The sequence below is a fragment of the Dromiciops gliroides genome, chromosome 2 (assembly GCF_019393635.1).
Source record: "Dromiciops gliroides isolate mDroGli1 chromosome 2, mDroGli1.pri, whole genome shotgun sequence".
Taxonomy (NCBI): domain Eukaryota; kingdom Metazoa; phylum Chordata; class Mammalia; order Microbiotheria; family Microbiotheriidae; genus Dromiciops; species Dromiciops gliroides.
Genome location: NC_057862.1, coordinates 451,716,677 through 451,730,333, shown reverse-complemented (window position 1 = coordinate 451,730,333; position 13,657 = coordinate 451,716,677). Strand labels below are relative to the sequence as shown.

At 39.5% G+C, this 13,657-nt stretch overlaps 1 protein-coding gene across 1 annotated transcript in view; it reads left to right on the top strand.

Moving 5' to 3' along the window:
- The window catches only part of RTF2 (replication termination factor 2), a 75,027-nt gene that overhangs the window by 50,022 nt on the left and 11,348 nt on the right, over positions 1-13,657 (top strand). The window lies entirely within an intron of this gene.

Genomic DNA, 13,657 nt, shown 5'->3' with positions numbered 1-13,657 from the left:
TTCAGTAAGAGAGTAAACTAGTATTTTTTTTTTAAAGTGGTCAGCTTCATATTAGCATTTAGGAAGATCTAAATACTTCACATTTCAACATTAATCTCTTAAGTACTTCACTTCAGTGACTCTGGTAAACCTGTGCAGTGTTTCTGTCCTTTAGGAGTGGAGGTGATGAACTCCATCATTCGTGGAGCTGTGTCAAAATCCATTGCAAAGATGGAGCCTCTTTTTCCTTTGTCTGCAAGATGCTTTTACTTTAAAATCGTCCCATTTTCACTGCTTATAAAGGCATTCCCTGCGTTTCGTTGCTTTTACATAGCCAGACCTCTTGGGGATAGGGGAACAGGCAGAAAATAGGCCCTGAGTGGTTGATAATTTTGTAATCTCTTTACCTTTTCTTTTATGTATTTGAATCAGCCGAGTTCTGTATTTAATTGAGTACAGATTTTATTTATTTACGTTCCTTGGACTTGTGAGACTTATATTGCTATGTTTGAAGAAATGTTTCCTTGGAAGAATAATGTTGGATAGATAGGATAATGTTGATATTTTTGTGTCTTTTCTACAGTTACTGAAATCCACTAAGTCCAATGTTTTAATGTTGTAAGTTTAAGCCTCTGAGGTGGGATACTAATTTCATCCAACAAAAGCCAAGAAATAAAAGGCCCCTCTGTGAATTGAAAAAACTAGCTTTTGGCAAATGCAGTGCCATGTAGCAAGCATCTCTGTTGGCCCTGCTATACTTTGTAGCTGGCTGTGCTGATGCTAATTTTGAGGAAAGCAGTTTGGTTACTGAGAGCATTCTCTGGTGTCTTTGGGGCTCCCTACTTCCATTCCTGAGCTGCTGCTTCCTACTTCTCAGAGATTTAGAAGTTTGTTGCCAAGAATTCGTTCATTCATTCATTCATTCAACAAATACTGAGCCAACAAATAGTAAGTGCCTAGAACAGGGTGGGGTGTGTCTGTGTCTCTGTGTGTCTCTGTGGGGGGGGGGGGGTAGGGAAGTTAGAAAGCTTAGGCAAGACAAGCCCTTTGCCTTCATAGAGCTTACTTCTAGTAAGACACAAACAGGCCATTTCCATTAGGGAGCTGGCCCATTTGCGCTCGAATGTATAAATAAAGACCTTTGATAGTTCTCCAAAAAAAAAAAAAAAGACACAAACACAGGTCAGTGTAAAGCAAAGCCTTACATGGTCAAGAAATATTGGGTAATAAGCCTAGAAGCTGTGCCCAAGCCAGCTCAGTGCCTTGTCACCTCTTAGTCGCTTCCTTCTCTTATTCATCTGATTCCTTCTCTATTTCTTTTATATTTATTTGCATCCATGTTGTATCCTCCTCAATAGCATGTAAGCTTCTTGTTTGTTACAGTTTGGAATTGTATCCTTGAGTCTAGCAAAGTACCTTGTACATCCGAGAATGTCAGCTTTGGAAGAGATCTTAGACCTTTTTGTATGTTAGGGACCATTTTTTCATCTGGTGAAATCTTATAGACCTCTTAGAATATGTTTTAAGAGCATAAAATAAAATGCATAGGATTACAAAGGAAATTATATTGAAATAATTGTCAAAATATTTGAGACAAAATAGTTCATATATGCAGACTAACAACCCTTAACAAACTATAAGACCCTTAAAACAGTTTCAAATTCAAATAGAAAAGGGAACCCCCAATCTGAATGCCCTGCAGGTCCCATATTGACTTAGGGCCTTTTTGTTTGTTTGTTGTTTGTGAGGCAATTGGGGTTAAGTGTCTTGCCCAGGGTCACACAGCTAGTAAGTGTCAAGTGTCTGAGGTTGAATTTGAACTCAGGTCCTCCTGAATCAAGGGCCAGTGCTCTATCCACTGTGCCACCTAGCTGTCCCTTGACTTAGTTTTAAAATGTAATGTTATCTGTGTTTTATTGTATTTTTATTTGTTTTGTTAAATCTTCTCTCCCAATTACATTTGAATCTGGTTCAGGCTGCCAAGCACTGAGTTTGACACATATACTTTAGAGCATGGAAACAGAAACAGAGTGAGCATTTAAATATTTGTTGATTAAACTGCTTGATTTTGACTTGGAAAATTATGTTGAAAGTATTATAAAAGGATGGGTTTCAGTTGGGAAGAGTAATCTATTTAACCCTACAGGAAAGTAGGAGGGGGAGAGGATAAGGAGGGAAGGGTGAATGAAGGGAGGGTAGAGCGGGGGGAGGGGGTAGTCAGTAGCAAAATACGTTTGAGGGGGCAGCTAGGTGGTACAGTGGATAGAGCACAGGCCCTGGAGTCAGGAGTACCTGAGTTCAAATCCAGCCTCAGACACTTAACACTTACTAGCTGTATGACCCTGGGCAAGTCACTTAACCCCAACTGCCTCACTTAAAAAAAACAACAACAACACTTTTGAGGAGGAATAGGGCAAAATAGAGTAAATATCATTGGAAGGGAATAGGATGGAGGGAAATAGTTGTGGTGATTGACTACAATGGCAAAACATGTGGTACCTGCTCTGCTGGGCTATTGTGAAGAAAATTCTTTCTCAAGTTTAAGGTACTATATAAAAGTTATGATGACCAGGATGCTATCAGAAAAACCTGGAAAGACCCACGTGAACTGAAGCAGAGAGAAATGTACTATATACAAAATAACAGCATTAGTGTAAGATGATCTGCTGGGAAGCACGTGGTTATTTTCAGCAAGGCAATGATCCAATATAACTCTGAAGAACTTATGAAAATTGCAGTCCATCTACAGAGAAAGAACTGATGATATCTGAAAACAGACTGAAACACATTTTTTGACAATTCCTTAATCTGAAGTTTTGTTTTTATCTGTTTTCTCTCACAACCTAGCTAATGTAGAGTTGTTTTCCAAGACTACTCACATATAATTGTTTTTGTTTTTGGTGAGACAATTGGGGTTAAGTGACTTGCCCTGGGTCACACAGCTAGTGTCAAGTGTCTGAGGTCAGATTTGAACCCAGGACCTCCTGAATCAAGGGCCAGTGCTTTATCCACTGTGCCACCTAGCTGCCCCCAAATTTCTTTTTTAAAAAAGGAAATAGCAAACCAAAAAAAAAAAAAAAAAGGATAGGTTTGGCCAGTGCTTTATCCACTGCGCCACATAGCTGCCCCAATTTTTTTTTTTAAAAAGAAGGAAATGGCAAACCCCTCCCCCCCAAAAAAAAGGATGGGTTTGAGGGACCTGGAGATATTTCATTTAGAAAGACTGCTGCTAGCTGGTATAATAGAGCTCTGAACTTGGAGTCAGAAAAAACAACACCACCCTATATTTGAGTCTTACTATGTGATCTTGTACAAGTTATTTAACCTCTAGGTTCAATTTCTTCACCTGTAAAATTGAGGTATTAAGATGTGATAAAAATTGTTAATAATCGATATCTTGAGGGAGCAGGTGATCTCCCTTTCTTAGTACTTATTCCTCCCCCACTCCAAAGTCTGGGTCACAGGACTTGGGTGGAGCCATATCCTTTTGTCTAGATAGCTGAAGGATCTTGGTCTTCACAATCACACCTAGATGGAAACTATTTTGGACGAGGGATCCAAATTCCTTCTCTGCTGTCAAGATTTGAGTAACCTGAGTCATGTATCCCAGGACTTCATTTTAATATAACCAATGACCAATTAGATTTTATTGTTTGTTAACCAATTAAATTTGATTATTATGTGATGGACCTTGTACAGCTGAAAGGGTTTATGAAATAAGACTCCCCTACCATTAGGGGTCTTTGATCTGAGACAGCCAGTAGACTTCCTTTTATTAATAACCTGCAGGCCTATTAATAAAATTATTAAATTACCCAGAAACTACATCTCTCATATTTTTAATCATCACAAATAACACCTACCTCCCAGGGTTATTCTATGGCAAAAGTGAGATAGTGTCTAATATGAAGCACTTTTAAAACCCTAAAGTGCTATGTAAATGTTAGCTATTATCAACACTATTAAAGAAGAGGGAAGGAGTTAGAGAAGAGCATGATAACTGTCTTCAGGAATTTGAAGGTCTACATTGTGGAAGAAGTGTTTGGTTTGTTTGATTCCTTGTCTGTAGTGCAGTATATTAAAAACAGTAAATGAGTAATAAATGTTACTTGGTAACAAAAAATAACTCACATTTTTATAGCACCTTAAAGTTTACCAAACACCTTGTTCATAGTAACCCTATTATTATTCACACTTATAAAATGAGAAAACTAAGACTGTATTACAAGGAGGGTTTTATTGGGAAGTGAAAGTGATGTATAAAAAAGAAAGTATCTTTAAAACATCTTTTTAAAACTGAAACTCAAAGACATTAAGTGACTTCCCTATGAACACCCCTTATGAGTGTTGCAGTTTAATTTCAAATCTGAACCTCATGGTCCAAGACTAGTACTCTTTTCTTATGCTGCTTCTCACTATACTTCCTGAGTGAATAAACAATCTTTTAGCAAAGAAAATAAGCAACAGTTCCACATCTGTCTTCATTCCCAAAATGCTCTATGTAAGAGCTACATTCTGAATTCTGAACAATAGCTTAAATACCAGTATGATTTTTTTTTTTACACACAAGCTCTGCCCCTCCTTCCTTGGGTAGGAAATGAACCAGTTTCTTTGTTCCACCCAGTATTGGTATGGCACATTAAATGAACCCTTAGGCTGCTTTCTGTTAACTGCTCTGAGATTACTTGAGTATTTCAGGAATGTTTGATTTCTGATTTCATCAGTGTGAACACTCTGCTGACATTTCACAACCCTCTTACCATTTCTTTGTGAATAGTCTGAGTTACCATGGCAGTTAAATTTATCACCCTGTGGTTCCTTTCCATCTTGGAAAGAACCTGTAAGAGCAGGTGCCTTCAAAAACCCAAACTCACATACATGCAACAACAAAGTATTGGAGCAGGATTTTAGCTAAACGTGTAAAAATATGCAAAAGTATAACCATTTTTTAAAAATAATAAACATTTTCATTTAAAGTTTTGAGTTCCAAATTTTTTCCCTCCCTCTCCTCTCCCCTCCCTGAGGCAGCAAGTATCAGATATAGGCTATACATGTGTAATTAATTATATAAAATGTTACCATATTAGTCATTTTGTATAAGGAAACTTAAATTTTAAAAAATGAAAGTGAAAAATAGCATGTTTCAGTCTGTGTTCAATCAATATCAGTTCTTTCTTTGGAGGTGGACAGTATGCTTCATCATTAGTCCTTTGGGATTGTGTTGGATCATTGTGTTGCTGAGAATAGTTAAGTCATTCACAGTTCTTCATCAAACAATATTCCTGTCTCTGCACAATGTTCTCTTGGCTCTGCTCACTTCACTATACATCATTTCCTACAAGTCTTTCCAGGCCTTTCTGAAATCATCCTGCTTGTCATTTCCTATAGCACAATAGTGTTGCATCACCATCATATACCACAGTTTGTTTAGCCATTCCCCAATTGATGGGCATTCCTTTGATTTCCAATTCTTCACCACCACAAAAAGAGCTGCTTTAAATATTTTTTACATATAGGTCTTTTTCTCTTTCGGGGGTTGTCTTGGGATATAAACATAGCAGTGGTATTGCTGGATCATAGGATAAAGCACAGTTCTATAGCACTTTGGGCATAATTCCAAATTGTTTTCCAGAATGCTTGGATACATTCACAACCTCACCAATAGTGGATTAGCATCTGAGTTTTTTCACATCCTCATCAACATCCAATATTTTCCTTTTTTGTTATATTTGCCACTATGATAGGTGTGAGGTGATACCTCAAAGTTGTTTTAATTTGCATTTCTCTGATCAATAGTGATTGAGAGCATTTTTTCATATGATTATAAATAGCTTTGATTTTTTTCTCTGAAAACTGCCTGTTTAGATCCTTTGACCATTTGTTAATTGGGGAATGACTTGTATTTTTATAAATTTTATTCAGTTCTCTATGTAACCATTTTTTTAAATGCATGAAGGTTTCTCTTTATTGAAAGGGATGAAGGACCTACAAGATTTAAAAGAAAAATAGTCATTTTGTCTGTGCTTCTTCTTTTTCATAAATGTATCATGTACTTAAGCCATTAGATAGTAATGAAATGACTAAAATAAAATAAAATTGTACTTGAACTTAATTTCTTTCCATCCTAAATTTATTAGGAATTCTTTATTTTAAAAATAAGGCTTAAATTTTCATGTGCTTTTACTTTTTTTTCCCCATAAGGAAGAAAAGCAGTTAGATAAGAGCTGCATGAATTTTGTAATGGAAAAGGGGAATGTTGCCAACTTTGCTCTCTAGCTTAGTTTCCATTACAGGAAAAGTAAATTGTGATTATGGTAAATGATAGTTCAGAGATTATAAAGCATTCTTTGAATTTTTGGAGAAGATTCCATACCAGATACAGCAGCTTGGTCTAGCACTCAGAACTGTTGTAAAGGATTGGGGGAAGGTAAAATTAAACTTTTTTCTTACCTGATTCTGTTAATAAATTTGTTCACTTAATTTTACTAATAATAATTGTGGGCTACCACAGGACTAGGTTCTAGGGAAAATAAAAAGATAGGAGGACCTAGTTTTATATTAAGGGCATTAGCACATTCTAAATTCTTACATTCTTATGTACTTTACTGTCATTCACGATCAAGACCATGACCTTCTGTTTTTGCATCTTGAAGAAGTAGACAGCATATTGTCATCCTCTCTGTTGTTCCCAGAGAGCTCTATACTTGCTATCCTGTCATGACTCACAAATGATTCTTCATTTCTGTCCCAAATTGGTACTGATAGCAATAGCTTGATTTTTTTTTAAGGCAGAAATCAGCATGACCTAAAGAAGTAGGTACTAGACAAAAGAGGAACTGGCTCACCAGGTATACTCCTGAAAGATGTATGATCATCGATTTAAAGTTGGAAGAGATCTAATAGGTCATCTAGACCAACCCCTCCCTCCCCCATTTTATACATGAGTTTAAGTAACTTGCCTAAGGTCACATAGGCAATAAGTGGCAAAGTGGACTATAGTTGCTTTTAGGTGAATTTAATTCAGCAGACCATTTTTCTAGGCCATTTTTCTATGGCCTCTGATGTAATCAGGGACATATTCTGAACTGAGCAAACCTGCTGTCCTAAACTGTTCCCTGCCCTTGTTTTTTTGTTTTGTTTTGTTTTGTTTTTTGCCCTTGTTTTTAATAGTTATTTCTTGATTGCTGTTGTTTGTTCTTCATCCTCAAAGAGGACCATGACATTGGGAGGTGATGTCATGATTTGCAGTGAATTGGATTTAAGTGAGAGAGGGCTATGCAAGGCCAACCTCACTTTCTCCTCCAGAGCCATCTGGGTCCAGTGGTAAAATATATATTAGGATCACTGGCGATGGCCCTGGATGTTTAAGGTAAATGGGGTTAAGTGACTTGCCCAGGGTCACACAGCTAGTGTCTAAGGTAAGATTTGAACTTAGGTCCCCCTGACTCCAGGAGCAGTGCTTTATTCACTGTGCCACCTAGCTGCCCTAGTTATTTTTTGAACCCTTCGGATGAATCTGTGCATTTAGTCTCTTGTAGAACTATTTATCTCTTTATTTGTAGCTCTTAACAGTGAGAACACAGCCCTTCACCCATCCTGTAGGCCTGATGCTTACAGGATTACAGTTGTCATACTATTTCCTTTTACTAGATGGACTCCCTCTACATGCAGAACTCTGTGACCACCTTATTGAAACAGTCATAGTTAGGAATTCAAGGCTGTCAGCCATCTACCAACTTAAAAATTTTAAAAAGACATGGAGGTTCTCTAGGGTCTTGTATTTGAAAGTCAAATTTGCTATTCATTTCAGGTCTTTTCATCACAAATATCTGAAAGTCTTCTTTTTCATTAAAGTCCCATTTTTTTCCACTGAAAGATTATGCTGAGTTTTGCTGAGTAGGTTATTCTTGGTTGTAATCCCATTTCCTTTGCCCTCTGGAATATCATATTCCATGCCCTCCGGTCTTTTAATGTAGAAGCTGCTAGATCTTGTGCTATCCTGACTGGGGCTCCACAGTACTTGAATTCTTTCTTTTTGGCAGCTTGCAATATTTTCTCCTTGACCTGAGAGCTCTGGAATTTGGCTATAATATTCCTAGGAGTTTTCCTTTTGGGATCTCTTTCTGGAGGTGATAAGTGGATTCTTTCCATTTCTATTTTAGCTGCTTCTTCTAGAATTTCAGGGCACTTTTCCCTGAGAATATCTTGGGAGATGATGTCTAAGCTCTTTCTTTGATCATGGTTTTCAGGTAGACCAATAATTTTCAAATTATCTCTCCTGGACCTATTTTCCAGGTCAGCAGTTTTTCCCAGAAGATATTTCACATTGCCCTCTATTTTTTTATTCATTTGGATTTGCTTTATTGTGTCTTGGTTTCTCATAAAGTCACTGGCTTCCATTTGTTCAATCCTCATTCTTAGGCAATTATTTTCATGAGAGAGCTTTTGTACCTCCTTTTCCTTTTGGCCAATTTGACTTTTCAAGCTGTTGACTTTTTTCTCATGTCTTTCCTGCATCACCCTCATTTCTCTTTCCATTTTTTCCTCTACCTCTCTAACGTTATCTTCAAAGTCCTTTTTGAGCACCTCTATGGCCTGAGACCAATTTGTATTTTTCTTGGAAGCTTTAGATATAGGGGCCCTGATGTTGACATCTTCCTCTGAGGGTGCACCTCGGTCTTCCTTGTTACTGAAGAAACTTTCTATGATCCTCACCTTTCTCTGTCTGCTCATCTTGCCTTTCTTTTACTTGGCTTTTAGCTTCTTAAGGTGGAGCACTGTTTCCAGGCTGCAGTATCCCAAGCTTAAGAAGTCCCAGGTGGTATGATTTAAGGAGGATCAAGTTCTTCACTTACCTGGCCTGTTTCCTGGTCCATAGATGACCCCAGACCAACTTGCTAATCAACCAGCTTTGTTTGTTGTGGTTGTTAGCTCCAAAGAGCCTGTGCCCCTCCCCAACCTGGGTCACTGCTACTCAAGCCTACCTCTTGGTTCTCAGCAGGGGTGTAAAATCCAAGTTCTGCCTCAGCACCAGCATAGACCCCTGTAGTCTCCCCCCTACCCAGGGCTCAGCCCTCTCACTGGACTGTGAGCTCAGTTCCAGAGGACACTAGCACTTCAGCTGATTCAGAGGCTCTGGAGGTCTCCTTCTCTGGTGAGGCCTTTCTGGGACTGGATCTGTGTCAGGGTGACTGTGGGGTTGGGCTTGACTCCTGTATCAGCACAGCAGCTCCCTCCTTCTGACCTTCCAAATTTGACTTTCAAATACAAGACCCTAGAGAACCATAAAAAGTTGGAGCTGGGGGACATACCTGAGGTTGTACAGTGGGTGACTGTCTTGTGTCTGAGGCCGGATTTTGGCTGGGATATTCCTGGGTCCAGGGGTGATGCTTTGTCCACTGTGTCACCTAGTTAGGTGATGAGATCTTTAGGGTTAAATTGAGGGGGTAAAGGGAATGCACTGGGGGAGGGGGAAGGGCAGAGGTGAAATCCTACATGAAAGAAACAGGAAAAGGCTTAGGAAGTAGGGGAAGAGATGGGAGAGGAGCAGGGCAGTAAATGAATTTTACACTCATCAGAAAAGGCTCAAAGACCTTAAACTCATCAGAGTTGCCTCAAGGAGGAACTAACACACACACACCCAACTGGGTAGAGTAATCTATTTAATCTGGGCAGTAAATGAGCCTAACACTCTTCAGAATTGGCTCAAAGACCTCAATCTCATTAAAATTGGCTAAGGAGGGAATAATGTACACACTCAATTGGGTGGAGTAATCTCTCTAACCCTGCAGGAAAATAGGAGAGGAAGGGGATAAAGAGAGAGGGGCAAAAGAAGGAAGGGGCAGAGTGGGGAGGGGACAGACAGAAGCAAATCCTTTTTGAAGAGTGATAGGATGAAAGAAGATGGATAATAGAATAAATATCATGGGGAAGGGAATAGGATGGAAGGGAAACAGTTAACAATAGTAATCATGAAAAAGAGAAAAGGGGGGAAAATTGTACAAAAAATATTTATGGCAACTCTTGGTAGAGGCTAAGAATTAAGAATCAAGGGAATGTCCATCAATTGGGGAATGATGGAAAAAGCTGTGCTATATGATTGTAGTGGAATGGTCTTGTGCTACAGGAAATGACAAACAAGATGATTCCTGAAAAACCTGGAAAGACTAATGAACATTGATGTATAGTGAAGTGAGCAGAGTTGGGAGGACATTGTGCATAGTGACAGCAGTATTGTTCAGTGAGCAATTGTGAATGACTTAACTACTCTCAGTAATGTGAAGATCCAAGACAATCCCAAGGAACTAATGAGGAAGCTTACTATGCACCCCCATAGAAAGAACTGATAAAAAGAACACTTGTGGATTGTACATATATAACCTGGTTGCAATCTTGTGGAGGGGGGAGGAAAGGAAGGGAGAGAGGGAGAAAAATTTGGAACTCTAAATCTTATGAAAATGAATGTTGAAAACTACCCTTACATATAACTGGAAAAAATAAAATAAATGTTTGTTGCTTAAAAAAAAAAAGACATGGAGAGCAGCTAGGTGGCACAGTGGATAGAACACTGGCCCTGGAGTCAGGAGGACCTGAGTTCAAATGTGGCCTCAGACACTTGACACTTACTAGCTGTGTGACTCTAGGCAAGTCACTTAACCCCAATTGCCTCACAAAAAAAAAAAAAAGACATGGAAGTTGGGGCAGCTAGGTGGCGCAGTGGATAAAGCACTGGCCCTGGATTCAGGAGGACCTGAGTTCAAATGTGGCCTCAGACACTTGACACTTACTAGCTGTGTGACCTTGGGCAAGTTGCTTAACCCTCATTGCCCTGCAAAAAAAAAAAAAGACATGGAAGCAAAGGAAGGTAACAGGATAAATGCAAAAGCATCGTACTCTAGTAATAATGTTAGAAATGGTAAAGCTCAGAACTGAGGCTGGCATGGTAAACAGTAGGTTTTTATTTTAAATCTTGGTGAGGACTTCTGGTCCTGCCAAGATGTCAGAATGAGGAAGAACCCTCTGAAGCCCTCTCAAACTTCCCCTCCAAACTAGAAAACTTCCTCAGAAGTGGTCCAGGAGCAGACAGCTTATTATCTTGGCAGGAAAGGTGTGTCTTACTAACTGGAAGGGGAGCAAGGTCCAAGAGTAGCAGCAACAGCAAGAGCAGCCAGTCTCACTGCAAGGGGCTTGCAGCAGGGTCCTAAGCCTGGGGCAGGGTCAAACTACCAGCAAGGCGCATCTTCCTGAAAACCAGCAGCATCCTAGGCAAGTGAGCAGTCTGAGCTGTACAGCAAGGCCCTACCCTCAGCACAAGCAACCAGGGAGGCCTTGACCCCACTATTGACCAGTAGTGAAGCCCTGCCTCCAGTCTAGCCAACAATGAGATCCCATCCCATGGCCTACTAGCAGAGAGATTCTGTTTCCATAGTAACCCAACAGCAGGGGGCACCAACCCTCAAGGTGATCTGCAACAAAATTACTCTTCCAGGGCTTCCTAGCAGAGAGTCTCTGTTACTATAGCAACCCAGCAGCAAGGAACCACCCCTGGGGCATACCAGCAACGAGATCCCTCTTCTAGGGCCAGCCACCAGAAAGACTCTGTTACTATAGCAACCCAGCAGCAAGGCCCCACCTCTGGAGCAGGCCAGCAGCTAAACCCTTACACATAGGGGAGGCCAACAGGGAGGATCCACCCGCTAGTACAAGCCAGAAGGAAAGCTTACCCTACAGAGAAAGCAAGCAGTTAAGTCCTTAAGCCCAGTGAAAGCCATCAGCAAGACCCAGAGTCTCAGCACAAAAACTTGGGACAGTGTAGGAATAGAGCTGTAGGGGCCAAATTGAATATGGTGAGAGTTAATTGGGTGGCTCACCATAATACTGGGGTTCAGAAAATAATGGGGAACCTCTAGGTCCAAAGTTTCCTCCCCTCCAAACTGCCTTTTTTAGTTATTTCTCCCAGGCCAATAAGAAAGGAGATTAACAGCCTCTTTTCCACAAACAAATCAGGTTTTATTAATGGGAATAAAATACACAGCAAAGGTGAAATTAATTAAGCCAATGACAAGGGAATAGGGAAAGAGGAAAATGAATAAGCTCCCTGGCTCTAGCAAAGGTTAACACAGTCCCCAAACTTGCTTCCAGCTCAGCTAATTCAAAGAGCCAGACTCCTTTTTATTAACTCACCACCTGGGGTCTGTAGTTTCAATAGGAAACAGCTGTGCGTGGCCTCTCAGCAGTCTGCTCCCGGAAGCTCACCAGAAAAAAAAGAGCTCCCCTCAGCAAGTGTTTCCTTTTCTACTTTTACTCTCCCTCCCCCAAAAGGGAGGTCCTTCAAGCTGAATGTGGAAAGTGGTTCCCCTGCTAACATCAGCAGCATACGTCACTCAGGGCAAGGCAGGTGTGGCCCATATCCAATCATCCCTAGCCGGTTTCCCAAACAGTACTAGATCATTCAGGTACTTTCTTTTCCATTTGACTAATTCTGTTTTTTAAGGGAGTTATTTTCCTTGGTAAATTTTTGTATATCTTTTCCCATTCTATCCTCCTCTAAGTTTATGCCTTGATTTTCCCTATCACTGGAGTAACTGTCAATAGACAAAATTTTTTGTTTATTTTATTTTATTTTTTTTCTCATTTTTGTGCCTTGATGCCTTTATGAGAGTTGGGCTCTGTGATAAAAGTACAAAAGATTACTAAAGAAAATAATTCCTTAGAAATTAGAATTTAACAAATCTAAACTAATGACTCTATGAGACATCAAGATACAATAAAACAAAATTTTAAAAAATTTAAAAAGAGAAGAAGGGGGTAGCTAGGTGATGCAGTAGATAAAGCACTGGCCCTGGATTCAGGAGTACCTGATTTCAAATCTGGCCTCAGACACTTGACACTTACTAGCTGTGTGACCCTGGGCAAGTCACTTAACCCCCATTGCCCCGCAAAAAAAAAAAAAAAAGAGAGAGAGAGAGAGAGAGAGAAGAAAATGTGAGATTTCTCTTTGAAAAAACAACTCACCTAGAAAATAGATCCAGGAGATATAAGAATTATTGGACTACATGAAAGCCATAATTAAAAAAAAAAAGTCTGGACAATATCTTTCAAGAAATTATCAGGGGCAGCTAGGTGGCGCAGTGGATAGAGCATTGGCCCTGGAGTCAGGAGGACCTGAGTTCAAATCCGGCCTCAGACACTTGACACTTACTAGCTGTGTGACCCTGGGCAAGTCACTTAACCCCAATTGCCTCACTAAAAAAAAACACAAACAAACAAAAAAAAGAAATTATCAGAGAAAACTGTCCTGATATATTAGAACAACAGGGCAAAATAGAAATTGAAAGAATCCACCAATCAATCACTGCCTCAAATAGATCCCAAAATGCTGCCTCAGACACTTTATACCTATTAGCTGTGTGACCCTGGGCAAGTCACTTAACTCTCATTGCCCTGCAAAAAAAAAAAAAAGAATGATAGAAAAAGAAAGAAAGAAAGAAAGAAAGAAAGAAAGAAAGAAAGAAAGAAAGAAAGAGAAAGAAAACATAAGAAATTCAATAAGGTTAAACTGTTTATGTTTCTATTTGGTGAGATAACATTTGTAAGTCTTTATTACTTATAAGAGCAATTAGAAGGAGTATATGTAGACAGAGGGTGTGGATATAAGGTGACATTGATGGGATGATAC